The sequence below is a fragment of the Pongo abelii genome, chromosome 23 (assembly GCF_028885655.2).
Source record: "Pongo abelii isolate AG06213 chromosome 23, NHGRI_mPonAbe1-v2.0_pri, whole genome shotgun sequence".
Classification (NCBI taxonomy): domain Eukaryota; kingdom Metazoa; phylum Chordata; class Mammalia; order Primates; family Hominidae; genus Pongo; species Pongo abelii.
The window spans coordinates 23,919,792-23,938,097 of record NC_085929.1 but is presented as its reverse complement, the minus strand read 5'-3'; the positions used below and the strand labels follow the sequence as shown (position 1 = coordinate 23,938,097).

The window sequence follows — 18,306 nt, the reverse complement described above, 5'->3', positions numbered from 1 at the left end:
CCCCATGATTCCAGACTCTCCTCTACCCCACTAATCCTTCTTTTACACCTCCATGCAAAATCCCAACCCTGATGAACAATGATTGCATTTATATGTTCTCCTAGGCAGTTATCTGAGCACTGGAAAAATGAAAAACAATAGACTCACACATGTACACTGGTACCACTATAAGCTATCTCTATCATCAACCAAGCTCCACAACCCCTCTCCTGTTCTCCTAGAGGCCACTCCAAACATTTGTCTCTCTTGAGCACATTACCCCACCACGCCTATTCCGAGCATTCCCAGATGACTCTGCTGCCTTTACACACACACACACACACACACACAAATAAAAACATTATTTTTCTCATCTGGGTGCAGTGGCTCACGCCTGTAATCCCAGCACTTTCAGAGGCTGAGTCAAGAGGATCATTCAAGCCCAGGAGTTCGAGACCAGCCTAGGCAACATAGGGAGACCATGTCTCTATTTAATTTAAATTTAAAAAAGAAAGAAAAAGAAACAGTATTTTTCACTAGGAACAAACTCAATATTTTGAAAACTTTTATTGTGAAGTAAGGGGGGAAATAATCATGCTTTTATCTTACCTTACTTATTTGAACTGTATCCAGGATAATCAAATGTTTGATGATAAGTTTCTCTTTATAAAGATATTCCACTTATCTTTAAAGAATGAATGGCCAAAAATTAAATTATCGCCATTGTATAAGTACTGTGCACTCTGAAGGTACTAACGCTAAAAAGAAAAAAATCGCCACTGCGCAAGCCCTAAAAAATAATGGATCTAGGATCTAGGCAATAACAATCAATGTCTGCTCACATCTCAGAGACAGCAGACATCATGTGACTACTTCCATCACCATCCATTAAGAATTTTGTGTTCCCCTACTTTTGCAATCTACCCATCTGACAAAGGGCTAATATCCAGAATCTACAAACAACTTAAACAAACTTACAAGAAAAAAACAACTCCATCAAAAAGTGGGCAAGGGATATGAACAGACACTTCTCAAAAGAAGACATTTATGCAGCCAACAGACACATGAAAAAATGCTCTTCATCACTGGTCATCAGAGAAATGCAAATCAAAACCACAATGAGATACCATCTCACGCCAGTTAGAATGGCGATCATTAAAAAGTCAGGAAACAACAAATACTGGAGAGGATGTGGAGAAATAGGAACGCTTTTACACCGTTGGTGGGAGTGTAAATTAGTTCGACCATTTTGGAAGACAGTGTGGCAATTTCTCAAGGATCTAGAACTAGAAGTACTGAGAGATGAAGCCAGCTGGGCTTCTGGGTCAGATGGGGACTTGGAAAACTTTTCTGTCTAGCTGGAGGATTGTAAATGCACCAATCAGCATTCTGTAAAAATAGACCAATCAGCATGACATGGGCGGGGCCAAATAATGGAATAAAAGCTGGCCATCCAAGCCAGCAGCCGCAACCCACCCTGGTCCCCTTCCACACTATGGAAGTTTTGTTCTTTTGCTCTTCATAATATATCTTGCTGCTGCTCACTCTTTGGGTCCGCACCACCTTTAAAAGCTGTAACACTCACTGCAAGGGTCTGCAGCTTCACGCCTAAAGTCAGCGAGACCACAAACCCACCGGAAGGAACAAACCCTGGACGCGCCACCTTTAAGAGCTGTAACACTCACCGTGAGGTCCACGGCTTCATTCTTGAAGTCAGCGAGATCAAGAACCCACCAGAAGGAATCAATTCTGAACACAATACCGTTTGACCCAGTGATCCCATTACTGGGTATATACCCAAAGGATTATAAATCATGATACTATAAAGACACAGGCACACATATGTTTATTGTGGCACTATTCACAATAGCAAAGACTTGATATCAACCCAAATGTCTATCAATGGTAGACTGGATAAAGAAAATGTGGCACACATACACCATGGAATAATATGCAGCCCTTAAAAAAAGGATGAGTTCATGTCCTTTGCAGGGACATGGATGAAGCTGGAAACCATCATTCTCATCAAACTATCACAAGGACAGAAAACCAAACACTGCATATTCTCACTCTTAGGTTGGAATTGAACAATGAGAACACTTGGACACAGGGTGGGGAACACCACACACCAGGGCCTGTCGTGGGGTGGGGGGCTGGGGGAGGGATAGCATTAGGAGAAATGCCTAATGTAAATGACAATGGGTGCAGCAAACCAACGTGGCACATGTATACCTATATAACAAACCTGCACGTTGTGCACATGTGCCCTGGAACTTAAAGTATAATTAAAAAAAAAATTTGTGTTCCCCCAACATAAATCTGAATTTGATCAAATTTAACCACCAATTTATAGGACATAGAGAGAACCGAAGAACACGTTAAATGATTCAATGGAGATAAAATCAGCAACTTCCAAACTGGGAAAATCTACAGAAAAAGAGATTTTCTTTTATGCAGTTATGTTTCTCCAAAACATAAACTGCAAGAAAAAGGGGAAAGCTATAGAATAAAAAAATATTTAGGCCGGGCGTAGTGGCTCACGCCTGTAATCCCAACACTTTGGGAGGCTGAGGCGGGTGGATCACCTGACGTCAGGAGTTTGAGACCAGCCTGGCCAATATGGTAAAACCCCGTCTCTACTAAAAATACAAAAATTAGCTGGGCGTGGTGGTGCATGCCTGCAGTCGCAGCTACTTGGGAGGCTGAAGCAGGAGAATGCCCTGACCTTGGGAGGCGGAGGCTGCAATGAGCTGAAATCGCGCCCCTGCACTCCAGCCTGGGAGACAGAGAGAGACTCGTCTCAGGGAAGAAAAAAAAAAAATTAAAAAGAATAGAACCATTTACAACATATGGACTTTATTTGAATGTGACTTTAAACAAATTGTAAAAAGTAGGGAGGACCACTATGGAAATCTGAAATCTGACAACATTAAGGAATTCTTTTTAATCTTTTTATGTGTAATAATGTATTGTGGGTTTTTGTTTTTTTAAAGACCAGTGTCTTCTGGATGGACAAATGGATACATTCATGGATGAAATGATATGATGTCTGGGATTTGCTTCAAATAATCTGGGTGGGGGGAACAGATAAAACAAGACTGGCCTTCAGTTGGTAACTGCTGAAGCTATATATATGATGGGAACCTGAGGGTTTATTTCCTAACCTCTTAGCCTGATATATGGTTAAAAAGGAAATTCCTCTGTATCTCAGCCATCCAAAGCAGAATTCTGGGAAGGAGCACGGACGGCTTTCCCACACTCCCACTTTGAACTATTCACCAATTTCTGTAGATCTTATCTCCTCTCCTTTCTCTTTAACATCGCTTTTATGGCCCCTATTCTTTATTCCCACCGTCACCTGTCTAGTTCAGAGTCATCATCATCTCTCATTTAATTAAATGTTAACCTCCTATCTGGTTTATCTCTAGATTAGACCCTTGGTCTATCCGCCTAGACTAGAAACCAAGAGTCAAAATAGTTTCCACTGTCTAGAATGCTGCTTCTCCTCTAAGACCCATCAACTCTGCCCAAGCTAATTCCTACACTTGCTTCTTCAACATTTAACTCAAGCTCTGTTGTCCTGGAAAGCCGTTCTCAATCCCAAGTCTCATTTAGATGTATTTGCTCTGTGTGCCCAAGGTATCCTTTTGCATAGTCCTATTTCTATCAGAGCCCATAAAGTAGTTTAGTTGTCTTTAACTTATTTAACTTCCTATACTCAGCACCTAAAACCTGACATGTTATAGGCCCTCAATAAATATGTATTGAAAGTAAGAATTACAAAGCACAAGAAAACCAGGACCAAATAGGTCCAGAACAGAAGGCAGCTTGACGGCTCTAAGCACAGTTGTTCTCACACCAAAAATCATTCCAGGGTGCTGCTACATACATATTCACCTGTGTTCATATACATGAGATTAAGATCCTCTTCCTCAGACACTAGATGCAATTTATAACCCCTGAAGACCATACCACACTACACTTGGACTCTAAAAGGAGAAGCAACCACATTCATCTTTCCAAACAAATTTACTAAACAAAATAACAAACCAAAAGTAGTGAGAAGAAAACAAGCACAAGACACTTTCTCAGCATTTTTCAAAAGGCAAGTAAATGCATAGTTAATGTAAAAGCCAAGCTTCAAGAATAGACACTGTAAAGAAAGAAGCCTGAATTTTAGATATTAGATTATATCATTCTGAAACACAAGGACTCCGCCTTATCTTTGACCTATCTGTTGTCTGGCAAAACACCTAGTAAAAAGCAAGCAATAAATATTTCTTACATTAATGTCTAGGGCAAAAACACAGCTTTAGAAGTAACCATGGAGAAGACGGGTCACAATTCATAGGAGCCGCCCAGAGGGAGACGACAGTATCACTGCTGCCTGTGCCCCACACACGGCCTGTGTCCTTGTCTACTGGTTCTTGCATGAGAGAGGGACACCAATCCTCCCTTTCGTCAACAACCCACAGCTGCAGGTGCATTTCCACAGGGGGACGATGAGCACTCCAGACATCGCCTTCCATTTCTGAGTGTACTTTGGCCACTGGGTGATCATGAACAGCCTTGAGTGTGGGCCTGGAAGTGTGAGGAGAGATCCAACAATATGCCCTTTGAGGATGGCAGAGTATTTGAGCTCCACATCATGGTGCTGGACAATGAATACCAGGCGATGCTAAATGGCCATCACTGTTACAGCTTTGCCCATCGACTCCCGCCAGGGTCTGTGAAGATGGTCCAAGTGTGGAGAGATGTCTCCCTGAACTCAAGGTGTGTCTGCGATTGAGGGAGATGACCACACTCCCCATTGTGGAGGAATCCCTTTTACTACATGACCATGAGATTCCCAGAGCCTGCTAACAGAGTAATCCCTACTCACTCCAACCCTCAGACTTGGTCATTAAAACTTTAACAAACTTAAAAAAAAAAAAAAGTAACCATAGCTGGGTGTGGTAGCTCACACCTGTAATCCCAGCACTTGGGAAGGCTGAGTGAGGCAGGAGGATTGCTTGAACCCAGAAGTTCAAGACTAGCCTGGTAGCTAACAATTATCTTCTCAAAGTTCATTTAATTCCTTAGCATATTCTGATAACATAATATAAAAATATTTTAAGATGTGCTTACAATGACAGAATCTCAAGAGCTATAGGCTCTGAATAGAAAATGCAGAGTGACAAAAAACAAAAAGAATGGAAAATATTAAGGTGGAAAAGGCAAAGTATTATTTATGCATATTGAGGCTTTAAAACGATGCTAAATGGGATTCCGGTTCAGCGTGTGAGGAGTTTGGAAGTCCGACTTAACAAGTAAAAAGGTAAACACACTGAAGACGAAACAAGTCTTCTCAGATTCCTCAAAAAGATGAGGTCACAGGGCAAATCACAGTGCCCAAAACTGGAGACAGCTGGGAATACCGAGTATCACAACTGACCAGAGAAGAAACCTACAAGGGAACCAGTGCCTCAGGGCACTGGTTTGTATCAATACAAACTGAAAACCAAAGGAAAAAAAAAGACCAAAAAAACAGAAAATAATACCCGAGAACTCTGGGACAGGTACAAAAGGTGTAATATAAACACATGAAAATGCCAAAAGGAGAAGAAAGGAAGAGAAGAAATATTTAAAACAATGACTGAAAATTTATCCAAATTAACGTCAGACACCAAACCACAGATCTAAGGAGGTTCAGAGAACACCAAGCACAATAAATGCTCAAAAAACTACTCTAAGGCCAGGCATGGGATCCCAGCACTTTGGGAGGCTGAGGCAGGCGGATCACCTGAGGTCAGGAGTTCGAGATCAGCCTGGCCAACATAGTGAAACCCCGTCTCTACTACAAGTACAAAAAATTAGCTGGGCCTGGTGGCACGCGCCTGTAATCCCAGCTACTCGGGGGGCTGAGGCAGAAGAACTGCTTGAACCCAGGAGGTGAAGGTTGCAGTGAGCCGAGATCGTGCCACTTCACTCTAGCCTAGGCTACAGAGTGAGACTCCGTCTCAAAACAAAAACAAAAACAAAACAAAACTACTCTAAGCATGTCACATTCAAACTACAGAAAAATACACATAAAGAAAAAGAAAGAAAACATCCTGCAAGAAGCCAGAGGGGGAAAAAAAAAACACCTTCTCTACAGACGATAAGAATTACAATATATCTGACTTCTCAAAAACCAGGCAAGCAAGACAAGAGGGGAGTGAAATAAAGTGATGAGAGAAAAAATCCACCAACCTAGAATTCTGTACCCTGACAAAGCATCCTCGTGTAGTGAAGGAGAATAAAGACATTCTGAAACAACAATTGAGGAGATGTGTACACCTGCCTTGCAAGAAATTAAAAAAAAAAAAAAAAAAAAAAAGAGATGGGGTTTTATCAGAGCCTAACTGACCCAGGGGAAGGGAACACCCAGTGCAAGACGGAGTCTTGCTCTGTCGCCCAGGCTGGAGTGTAATGGTGGGATCTCGGCTCACTGCAACCTCTGCCTCCCGGGTTCAAGCAATTCTTCTGCCTCAGCCTCCTGAGTAGCTGGGATTACAGGCACCCGCCACCACGCCTGGCTAATTTTTTTGTATTTTTAGTAGAGACGGGGTTTCACTATGTTGGCCAGGCTGGTCCGAATTGTGATCCACCACCTCGGCCTCCCAAAGTGCTAGGATCACAGGTGTGAGCCACCGCGCCCAGCCAAAAAAAAATCTTGAGAGAATAGAAATGATACAGGTCAGAAACTCCGATCCACATAAAGAAAAAGCACTGGAGAATGAATGAGGCTAAAATAAAAACTTGAAAAAAAAAATTCTTAGCTAATAGGTGTGTTCAAAATAGGAATGGCAACAATGTATTCTATTATATAAGTTGATGTGTACTTATACATGTCTCTAAGTAAAATGACAGACAGCAACGATACAGGGATGGGAGGAAAGAATTAGGACTATCGTTATTACAAGGTCCTCACAATACCTATCAATGTGTGTGAGGGACAGGGATAATACAAGCTATGTAATCTCTGTACCTTCCTCTCCATTTTTGCTGCAAATCTAAAACTTTGAGAAATTAAAAGTTTATTTAAGATAATAAGAAAGTGATAAATGCATACGGATAAACATTAAAGTGATAAAAGTGTAAATAAGATGAGCAGAAAATCCCTAAATCAAAATGCTGAGGTACAACTTTACTGTTTTATCATGCCATAACACAACCTCATTTTTTTTTCAAATACAAAGTTATATTTATTTTCAATAATGAAAACAACAAAGTGGAGTCAATCCACTAATTTTTATAATCTAACCCAATGGTTGGGACAAACTATGCTCAATAAATAACACACTAACCAAGTAAGCTTATTCTTGAGACTCCTTAGGGTTGCGTGCATGTTTTAAACAAAATTGAATGAGTGGTGGGTAAAGAAAGACATCCTACAGACTTGACTGAGAAGGGTTCCAAGAAAAGAACAGCCAAGGACCAGGGTCCCCAGATACTAAGTTAGCAAAATGAATATGGCATTTTCAAAGCAGTCTAGAACTCAGAGCTCACTGAGAGAAATGACAAGGGTCTGGGGATAATCCATGTTCAAGGCCTCATAATTAAATCTTCCCATATTTCTAAATTCTTTATTTGGAATCCATCACAATCTAAAGGAGCTTCTGCCAAAGGATAGGAGATTACTTACGCTGCCTGAAATGGCCTATGTCTCCTAAATTGCCTTTAACTTTGTCACTAATATAACAAGGGTTCCATTCCAACAAAGGATTACTATGTAGACCAACCCCTCTCTGGTTTAAATCTTCCTTTCATAAATATTGAAACTTGTTCAAGGACAGCTGTAAATACATCCAATTTGTTTTATTTTTATCCTCCCCTCTACAACTCTGCTTGGCTACAAAATCTAGGACTCACAGAGCAACAGCAGCAATGGTTAGAAGATAAGTGCCAGTTCCAATGCAAGAACTCTCTAAAGTTAAATGGTCACAATTTTTTTTTAACCACCTCATCTGCCAGGACTTTTTTCTTTTCTCATTATCTTGCCAATTATTTCTTTCGAAACTCAATCCTCTGAGCTACATTCTGAGCACCAAATTTTTTGACCAATGCCTCTCTGTTATCCCCATCATCTTTTTGCAAACCCATGTCATCTTGTTGGGACCAAATGGGTTATCCATCAGCTCTCTGACCGCACGCTACGAAGGAGGAAGCAGCCTCCAGCTTGCCACTATTTTTTAGGAAGGCCTGTGTAACTGTTGATAGATCCAAGTTAAACTTCTCCATTAACTGCGGAATGATCATAATGGCAGCTCCCACCTCCAGTAGAGAAACAGTTTCTTCTTCTTCTTCTTCTTCTTCTCTGATCAGGCTGTGTTTCTGAGTCTTCCTCAGGCGTGGGGGATCCTCATCACACATTGTTAAATGTATTTCAAAATCAGGGCTCTCATCCACCGCAACCTCCTCCAATCCCCGGGTGGCTTCTGCAAGCATCTTTTCCAGTGCTTCTTCACTCTCCTGGATTTCTACCTTCACATGCTCTTCTTCAGGCTGATGTGGAGTTCTCTCACTCTGTGGTTCCCGTCATCCGCGGCCCCGTGGCCGCGGGAGCTTCTGGGAGGAGGGGCGCCCCAGGCGTCCGCTGGCAAGTGCGCGTGCTCCTGGCCCCGCGGGGGCTTCAGGGACCGCCACCAGGGCTGCGTGAGCGAGTTGTCCACGAGGCGCTGCTGGTGATGGAGCTGGGCGAGCAGCCATTTTCCTTCCCGTCAGTCAGGACAGCCACGTCATCCGCGTCTGGGAAGGCGCCTCCGTGGTGCCCTTGGCCAGGGCCCCGGGCTTTGTCTCCGAGCAGTGTCCCCTGAGGCGAGGCGGGGCCTAGCCGATAGGCTCCAGCTCCAGCCTCTCGCTGCGCTCTACCAGTCCAGGATGTACCTGTGGAGATGAAGTCGCCCAGGGCTTCGGCCCGCGCCTCCCAGGCTCCTGGACCTGACAGTGCGGTCACCCTGCAGGATGAGCTTGGCCGGGCTGGGCCCCACGTGGAAGGACACAGAGCTGCTGTCCTCCCTCTCTCCAACAGAGCCGAGGAATGGATGGGTCCATTGGGCTCTCTGCCCAAAATCCATCGCCTCCGCCATGTCTGACGCCGGGCACTAGAGAAGCTGCCCCTCACCAGTGTCTGGCACGCAGCGAGACTGACCTAACCTCATTTTTATATAGCTCATCTGGAAACCAGAAAGACTAAACAATACTTAAAGTTAGTTACATGGCTGCACAGCTCACAGCTAATTATAACAGAAACAGAAAACTATTAGGAAAGTGTATGTGAACGGATGCAAGTAAAAGGGAGTTGGTTTCTGACATGAAGTGCAATAGAAACCTCCCTCTCCCAGTACCTAACTGTGGGGCTACTACAGTTCCTGGCAAAGACAGACACAGCTCAACAGAACGAAAATGAACCACTAGGCTACAGCGCAGTGCAGTCACACATAGGCTTGAGGATGCACAATTACTGGGACTAGATAAAAGTATATCCCATGCATTAGCCTGGGAAGGACAAGTAAAATGGCATATGTTATGATTCCACTTATTTTCCAGGACAGACAAATTTATCCGTAGTGAGAGAAATCAGATCAGCCATTGCCTGGGGCAGGGTACGTGTGGTGGGGCAGATTTGACTGCACACGGCATGAGAGAACTTTCTTGCAGAATGAAAAGGATTTATATTTTTTGGGGGGTGGTGGTTATACACTTGTATACAGCTGTCAAAACTCGACTGTATACTTACAATCTGTGTAATTAATTGTATACAAATTATACCTCAAAGATGATTGCTTTTTATGTTTTCTTTTAAGGTTAAGAAGTATAATATGTTCTATCAAGATTCTTCTCAAAAGCGGAAAATTTAAAATTGAGGGCCGGGCACAGTGACTCACACCTGTAATATCAGCACTTTGGGACGCCGAGGCAGGTGGATCACTTGAGGTCAGGAGTTCAGGATCAGCCTGACCAACATGGTGAAATCCTGTCTCTACTAAAAATACAAAAAATTAGCAGGGCATGGTGGCACAGGTCTATAGTCCCAGCTACTAGGGAGGCTGAGGTTGCAGTGAGCCAAGATCATGCTACTGCACTCCAGCCTGGGTGAAAAACAAGGGTCTGTCTCAAAAAAATACTAAAATAAAATAAGAGGCTAGACTGGGTGTTGTGGAATGCTGCTTATGTCCCAGCTGCTCATGCGAATAGCTTGAGGCCACGAGTTGGAGGGCAACCTGGGGCAACATAGCGAGATCCTGTATCAATTAAAAAAAATTTTTTTTTCAGGCCACAAGTAGTAAACTGTAGTAAACTCCATTATATGGAAATCTCAGCTATCCAGAGGATCTGCTTCCAAGTAAATTCCAGAGAGCCACAATTTTACTATTCATCCTAAGCAGAAATTGTAGCAATAACACCTTTAACCTAATTATTTTTTCCTCCCTTTTTACAAGACTTGTCAAAACTTGACAGTGATTAATATTAGTTTCACTAAGTACAGCTTTTTAAGTTGTTATAAAGATAGTGCCACTCAATGGTTGTTGGTAGGCCTACATTTAAATTTATCTAGATGCCATTTCTATTCAAATGCCTACAGCAGAAACTTGTGAAACGCATGGAGTAAAGCCAATCAAAAAATAAGTTTCTTCAAGAATTAACAAGGGTAAAACATCTACCACTATATGTGATAAAGTTAAATTCTTAGAAGATTTTTTTAAAGTCCCTTTGTCGTAAAAAAAAAAAAACAAAAACAAAAAACGAATCTGACAACAATGTCGATGTGATATAAAAAGATTCATACTGTGCCACTTTTAAGGAGTTACTATATGGAAATAACCATAAATGTGCACATTTGGTATCCAATGGTGCTTTATTTATTTAAAAAGAAAAAAGGTAAAGCTACTGACACAATCTACGGTTCCAAATTGGAAGAATCATGATCCATCTATAATATAATAGTATGATCAATGCCAGGCGTGGTGGGTCGCGCCTGTAATCCCAGCACTTTGGGAGACTGAGGCAGGCAGATCACTTGAGGCCAGCAGTTCCAGACCAGCTCGGCCAACATCATGAAACCGTGTCTCTACTAAAAATACAAAAATCAGCTGGGCATGATGGCACGTGCCTGTAATCCCAGCTACTAGGGAGGCTGAGGCATGGGAATTGCTTGAACCCAAGACGGTGCCACAGTACTCCAGTCTGGGCGACCAGAGCAAGACTCTGTCTCAAAATAACAATATAATAACAATAGTATGATCAAGATTTGAACTCCCATAGCCTAGATTGTGGGACCAAATCCTAACCAACATATCCTATTTGGTTTTACCCATTTTATCATTCAGAGCATTAATGAGGAGGATGCAATTTGTCAATATCTGAGGGCAAAGGAAACAAATACAAAAAAAGGTCAGTGACAATAAAGGTATAGAAAAAAAAACTAAACGTATATATATTCCATCTTCTTGACTCACAAAGCAAAAAGAAATTCTAAATTCCATATTAGTAATCATTTTAAGGAAGTGATAAATATAAATCACTGCTCCTTTCTTCATGTCTCTAGCTTACCTTTGAACTCTATATATGCCAACATATTTTATAAGAGATCTGTCACTATTTAGAGAGCCATATTCAAAGGTTCCGTTTAAGTTATCTAAGAAAGGCACCCAACTCCCTTCATATTGACTGCAGGCTTCATGTTGTCACCATTTTAATCTAACACAAAAATGGGAAGGGCCTGGAAACATTAATGGCAATCCTAAAAACAGTTTCTTCTTAGAAAATATGAGTGTACCGGGAAACCTGGACCTCTGGATTTGGTGATGAGCCCTCAAATCTCCAATGAACAAAAAATTAAATCTAAGAGAAAGGTGTGTTGCAGTGGATGCTACACAATGGACCAACGGATGGATAGATTGATGGGCTGATGCACAAACAACAGAGAGATAAGTTTCAAATTATTTGTAGACGAAAGTAAAGAATAGATAAACCGAAATTGCTGAAACCAACATTTTAAAGTTCCAATTTCTGACCCACTTAAAAACACAAACCTTCCATTTCACGAAGATAGCCTAAGGTAAAGTAAGTAAAGTGCTGATCCACCCAGGCCCAGGTTTTCCTGACTGCCGGAGGCTTCCCTACACTACTTTAAGACATCTCCCCATTTTATCCTATGCATGGTGTAAATACCAACTGTAAAAGGTACAGTAATTTAAATGAACTATTAAAAAACAGTACGCCAGACATCGTGGCTCACGCCTGTAATCCCAGCACTTTGGGAGGCCAAGGCAGGAAGATCGCTTGAGCCCAAGAGTTTGAGACCAGTCTGGGCAATACGGCGAAAGTTCATCTCTACAAAAAATACAAAAATTAGCCAGACACGGTGGTGCACCCCTGTCTGTGATCCCAGCTATTTGGGAGGCTAAGGTGGAAGGATGGCTTGAGCCTGGGAGGTGGAGGTTGCAGTGAGCTGAGATTGTGCCACCGCATTCCAGCCCGGGTGACAGAGACTCTGTCTCAAGAAGAAGAAAGAAGGAAGAACAAAGAAGGAGAAGAGAAACTTCATTTCAGCTGAAAAAATAAACAAAAGTCAATAACCGAGACTACGAGCCATATGTCTGTTAACAGGTAAGGTTCATATTCATTCATGTAATGACTTTATAGTGCCCACCGCCAGGCACTGAAGGCACCAACACGAATGGCTTCTAAGTGAATTAACCATTCATCTTACACATACTCCTTTGCCCCAAGTAAGAGACAATTTAGTAAAAATGTATATCATACATTTCACACTGTCTAAAATTGATTCTCACTTTATAAACCACACCTCAGAAATTAATCACTGGAGACAAACAGATGCCTTAAACATGTAAGCATGCCCCCAAACAGGTACACCACTAAGAAAGGCTCAAGATAAATCACACACAGGCTCTGGGGGGTACTAGCTATAATCCACTCCCACTGCCCCCAACGCCTCACCCCAACCATTTTTCTCCCGTCCTAGAGAGCATGTGAAAATATGAGTGAGCACAGGTGGGAAATGAACAATGAGAACACTTGGACACAGGAAGGGGAACATCACACACCAGGGCGTGCCGTGGGGTGGGGGGAGGGGGGAGGGATACCATTAGGAGATATACCTAATATAAATGACAAGTTAATGGGTGCAGCACACCAACATGGCACATGTATACGTATGTAACAAACCTGCACGTTGTGCACATATACCCTAGAACTTAAAGTATAATAATAAAAAAAAAAAAATCAGGCAAAAAAAAAAAAAAAAAAACTGATGTAATAAAAATGGGTTTCGTTCTAAAAAAAAGAAAAAAAGAAACTGTGAGCGAGAAAATTACAAAAATAACTTTGCATCTACTCTAACTTTTTAGATATATAATTTGCCAACTTAGGGAATTCACAATCAGTAATAAAGTACCTGCAATACACTTCAAAATTTTGTCAACACTGAGAATCTCTGTCTCCTAGGGATCTAGAGTGATTAATAATCCTCCTTCCGCCGGGCGCGGTGGCTCACGCCTGTAATCCCAGCACTTTGGGAGGCCGAGGCGGGCGGATCATGAGGTCAGGAGATGGAGACCATCCTGGCTAACACAGTGAAACCCCGTCTCTACTAAAAACACAAAAAATTAGCCAGGCGTGGTGGCGGGCGCCTGTAGTCCCAGCTACTCAGGAGGCCGAGGCAGGAGAATGGCGTGAACCGAGGAGGTGGAGCTTGCAGTGAGCGGAGATCGCACCACTGCACTCCAGCCTAGGCGACAGAGCAAGACTCTGTCTCAAAAAATAATAATAATAGGCTGGGCGCAGTGGCTCACGCCTGTAATCCCAGCACTTTGGGAGGCCGAGGCGGGCGGATCACAAGGTCAGGAGATCGAGACCATCCTGGCTAACACGGTGAAACCCGGTCTCTACTAAAAATACAAAAAAATTAGCCGGGCGTGGTGGCGGGCGCCTGTAGTCCCAGCTACTCGGGAGGCTGAGGCAGGAGAATGGCATGAACCTGGGAGGAGGAGCTTGCAGTGAGCTGAGATCGCGCCACTGCACTCCAGCCTAGGCAACAGAGCGAGACTCTGTCTCAAAAATAAATAAATAAATAAATAAATAAATAATAATAGTAATCCTTCCAAATGCACATGAAATTTGGACTATCTTTAGACCACACATCTAGCTTACAGAATAGTTTGGCGAGCAGGCGCAAAATGTCCTATTGAATACCAAATGAAAGACTACAGGTAGAGCCCTGCAGTGAAGGACTCCACCTCTTGTCCCTGCTGCTAAGATCCCCAGGTCTGAACAATGCTAATGGAGTCCGCAAGCCAGGCAGCTGCAGGAATAGTGAGCTTAAGGAAGTGAGGTAATCACATCCAAGACACAGCAATACATTAAGAACGTGCCTCAAAACAATTAAAAGCAACCAAAACAGACTGACTGCACATCTTACAGGGTATTTGCTTGGAAACAAAGAAATCCTGCAAAGGAGCATGTCGTGCCCTCTGCTGCTGTCAGTGCCCTGTTTTCCTCCACACTCTCCAAGGTTAGAACCATCAACCTGCTCTCTTAGTTCTCCTCTGTGTTTTCCCACAAGAATACTTTTCTGATACTACTTCCCTTATGGGAGGTTCATACCCCATCAGATAACCCTCATCCACCACCAGCCTCACCACTGACTCCAGGAAGACCAAAGGCTCTGCAAAAGGAGTATTCCCAACAAGGCCAAAGAAAGGCATGTGCGCCCCAAGAGAGGGTGGAGGAGAGGGCCAGGCACTCTCAACCTCAGACCAGTTTTAAAGAGGATGTCAGGCATCTCCTGAGGAAAACTTAACAATGTCTAATCAGAAGTCTGACTGCAGCCTAGCCGCAAAAAAAGCAGCATCATCTTCAAAGAACAGAATGTGGAGGCACAGATACACAGACTGGCCGCACCCACACTGCCACGAGAAAGGAAAGGGGCGGCTCTGCACGATGCCTGCCAGAGGTGGTCATGGTTTCCATCCCCCTCACCCAGAAGGCTGCCCGCCACCTGTCTCCACACAAAGACACAATACAAGGCGGATGGAGACTCAAGAATGGCTTCAAAGAGCTTTCCAGGCAGGCTGAGGGACAGTTTCCTCAACCTCCGAAGTCCTAATTTTCCTTTAGCAGAGTCTCTGGAAAGGGGGTTCTCCACCTTGTCTCTGACCCCGTAGCAATACCCTTCCATCACTTACATTTGGTGAAGGTAGGAGGGCAGAGACAGCCCTTATGTCTCCCCAGAATGTGAAAATCAGCAAATGCTACCGAATTAGGAGCTGGGAGCCAAAGGCCTCTTTAGCCCTAAGAATGGGAGCCAAGCCAAACCCAGGCATGCTTTGGGCACACAAAGTAGTGAAGAGTGTGGGGGTGGGGCGGGGAATGAACAAGGAAAGAAGAGCTAGAAACTGAAAATGACACGCAACTGTAAGCAGCAGAATGATTTTACCAACTGGACTGAATCGCATTATCAAGAACCTATGGTGACAACTTCTATTACTGTATTTTGGGGAACCAGACTCAACAAATAGAAATGACCCTTCTCCAGTCTTTTCTAGTTATAATAAACAGAACTGCAGCCACAGCTAAGGATCATTGTTTATTTGACATGCAGAAGAAATAAGGCAAGTTTTGAGAATATTAGCCATGATATTAGAGAATATTGGCCATTAGAATATTTTAGAAATTTACTAGTACATGACTTTGTGATTACACACTCCATTATAAAGTTACATCCTAAGGAAAGAGTCATGTATACTCTCTTACACAGAGATGTCATCTTAGCACTGTTAGTCCATTTAAGATTGGAAAAAACCTTGACGTCCGACAATAGGGCATAAGTGACAGCATGGCCAAATCTGAATTACAGTGACATTAGATCTACATATTAACATGAAAAGCATTTATTATATATTACCTTTAAAAAGCCATAAAAATATATATCATATGATACATTTTACATGTATCTGTATATATACATAGGTAGACCTATATAGGCTGGAAGTAATTATAATTATTTTCTTTTTGCTTATCTCAATTTCCTAAAATGTTTACAATAATTTTTTTGAAAGAGAAAGGTACTGTTTTAAATTCTGACATTTATGTAAGGTGTTTTAATAAAAAACAAAAACAAGGACCAAGGTGCCAAGGGTCTGGATTTTACCAGATAAATGGGAAGATAGGTCCTATATTAAGGATCTGCCTAACCCAAGTCTTGAGTTCTTCCCATCTTGTATCTTATATCTAACATTGCCAAGTCTATCCGACCCAGCCTGATAATTACTTTCAGTGAAACCCAGCTTGCACATCCCAGGCCCATTACATCACATTCTTGCACTCAAGGGAGGCCCAGATGGATCTTTCACACTGGATTGGACAGCAGGAACTGATGGACTCGTTCCAAAGTGCTAAGCCACCATCTGCAGCCTTCTGTTAATTTTCTCCATCTCATCTGTCCCATTCCCAATTCTTTTTACATACCCATTGTACAAGTAATCAAGATTTGCCCTCCAGGTGTCTCTTCCCATAAGGCAGGTAGAAATATAATATTAAATTATTTTCAACTAAAGCAATGCCTTCACATGACTCTCTCAATCCAAAAACATTACTCTGTGCCTAAAGCTAAAGGCCATGCAAAGTACTAAAAGAGCATAATATAATACACGGCCAGTCATGACAAAGAACTTTAGAATCCAACTGATAAAACAGAACTCATAAATATGAAACAATGAGAAAATGATTAAGTCTTGGGCTTCCTATTAACTGCTAGGCTTGGCTCTACTGGTTCTAATCCCAATTCAAGTCACTACCTATCATATGACCCTGGGCAACATGCTATCTGTAAAACTATGAGTTAAACCTAAATTATCTCTAACATCCTTTCCAGCTTTTACCTTCTGTAGCTCTAGAAACAATGAATCAGAGAAAAGAAAGACAAATGTGGGCTTCTAGAATGTGTTATAAATTACCTATGCAGAGACAACCACCAAGTGAATCTGGCAAGGAAAACAATTTCTAGTCAATTAAAGCTTGTTTTGGCCGGGCATGGTGACTCATGCCTGTAATATTACCCAGCACTTTGGGAGGCTGAGGCGGGCAGATCACGAGGTCAGGAGTTCGAAACCAGCCTGACCAACATAGTGAAACCCCATCTCTGCTAAAAATACAAAAATTAGTTGGGTGTGGTGGCGCGCACCTGTAGTCCCAGCTACTCAGGAGGCTGTGGCAGGAGAATTGTTTGAATTCAGGAGGTGGAGGTTGCAGTGAGCCGAGACTGCACCACTGCACTCTAGCCTGGGCGACGGAGCGAGACTGTCTCAAAAACAAAAACAAAACACAAAAATGCTTGTTTTTATTATACAAACAGGGGGATCAGAAAGTAAATAAAAGAAAACTATACCATTCTCCTCCCATTAGAAAAATCCTGACAAGGCTTACACTATATAAACAAATCTACTGTCAGTAGAGGGGGGCAGTGACAACAAAAAAATAGTTGACAGGGCCAGGCGCGGTGGCTCACGTCTGTAATCCCAGCACTTCGGGAGGCCGAGGCGGGCAGATCACTTGAGGTCAGGAGTTCAAGACCCTGGCCAACATGGTGAAAACCCATCTCTACTAAAAATACAAAAACTAGCCGGGCACGGTGGCGCGTGCCTGTAATCCCAGCTACTCGGGAGGCTGAGGCAGAAGAATCGCATGAACTCAGGAGGTGGAGGCTGCAGTGAGCCGAGATCCTGCCACTGCACTCCAGCCTGGGCGACAGAGCCAGACTCTGTCTCAAAAAATAAATAAACAAATAAATAAATAAATAAATAGCAGACAGGAAACATGTGTGAAGCCCTTTACTAGACACGGTTCAGAATACAAATATGGATAAAACACAGTCCCTGCTTTTGGAAATTTTATTTCATTCATTCATTCATTCACTCAGTAAATATTTATTGAGTACATCTACTATGTATAGGACAATTCTAGGTACTGTAATACAAGAATGCACAGGATAGAGAAGATCCCTGGCTCTGATATAACTCACTTTCTTAGGGAGAAAACAGACTAAAGTAAACCAAAAAGGTAACCCCAGAAGAAGAAAACAGCAAAGAGTTATATGACAGACATTGACCGGGTTGGGAAGAGACGCGAGGGTATACTTTTCACTGGGTGATCATGAACACAGAATGTTAATAATCACTGACACTGACAGGAATTCATTGTGTTACTCTCTTTATAAAACTTACTTAAAATTAGACCAGGCGCGGTGGCTCACGCCTGTAATCCCAGCACTTTGGGAGGCTGAGG

The 18,306-nt window shown here is 42.5% G+C and overlaps 1 protein-coding gene and 1 pseudogene across 6 annotated transcripts in view; both read right to left on the bottom strand.

Annotated features, from left to right (window-relative positions):
- Positions 1 to 18,306, bottom strand: part of LOC112130645 (chromatin remodeling regulator CECR2) — a 198,712-nt gene that overhangs the window by 135,351 nt on the left and 45,055 nt on the right. The gene's annotated exons all lie outside the window — the stretch shown is intronic.
- On the bottom strand, positions 6,349 to 9,089 carry LOC100439695 (telomeric repeat-binding factor 2-interacting protein 1-like; annotated as a pseudogene).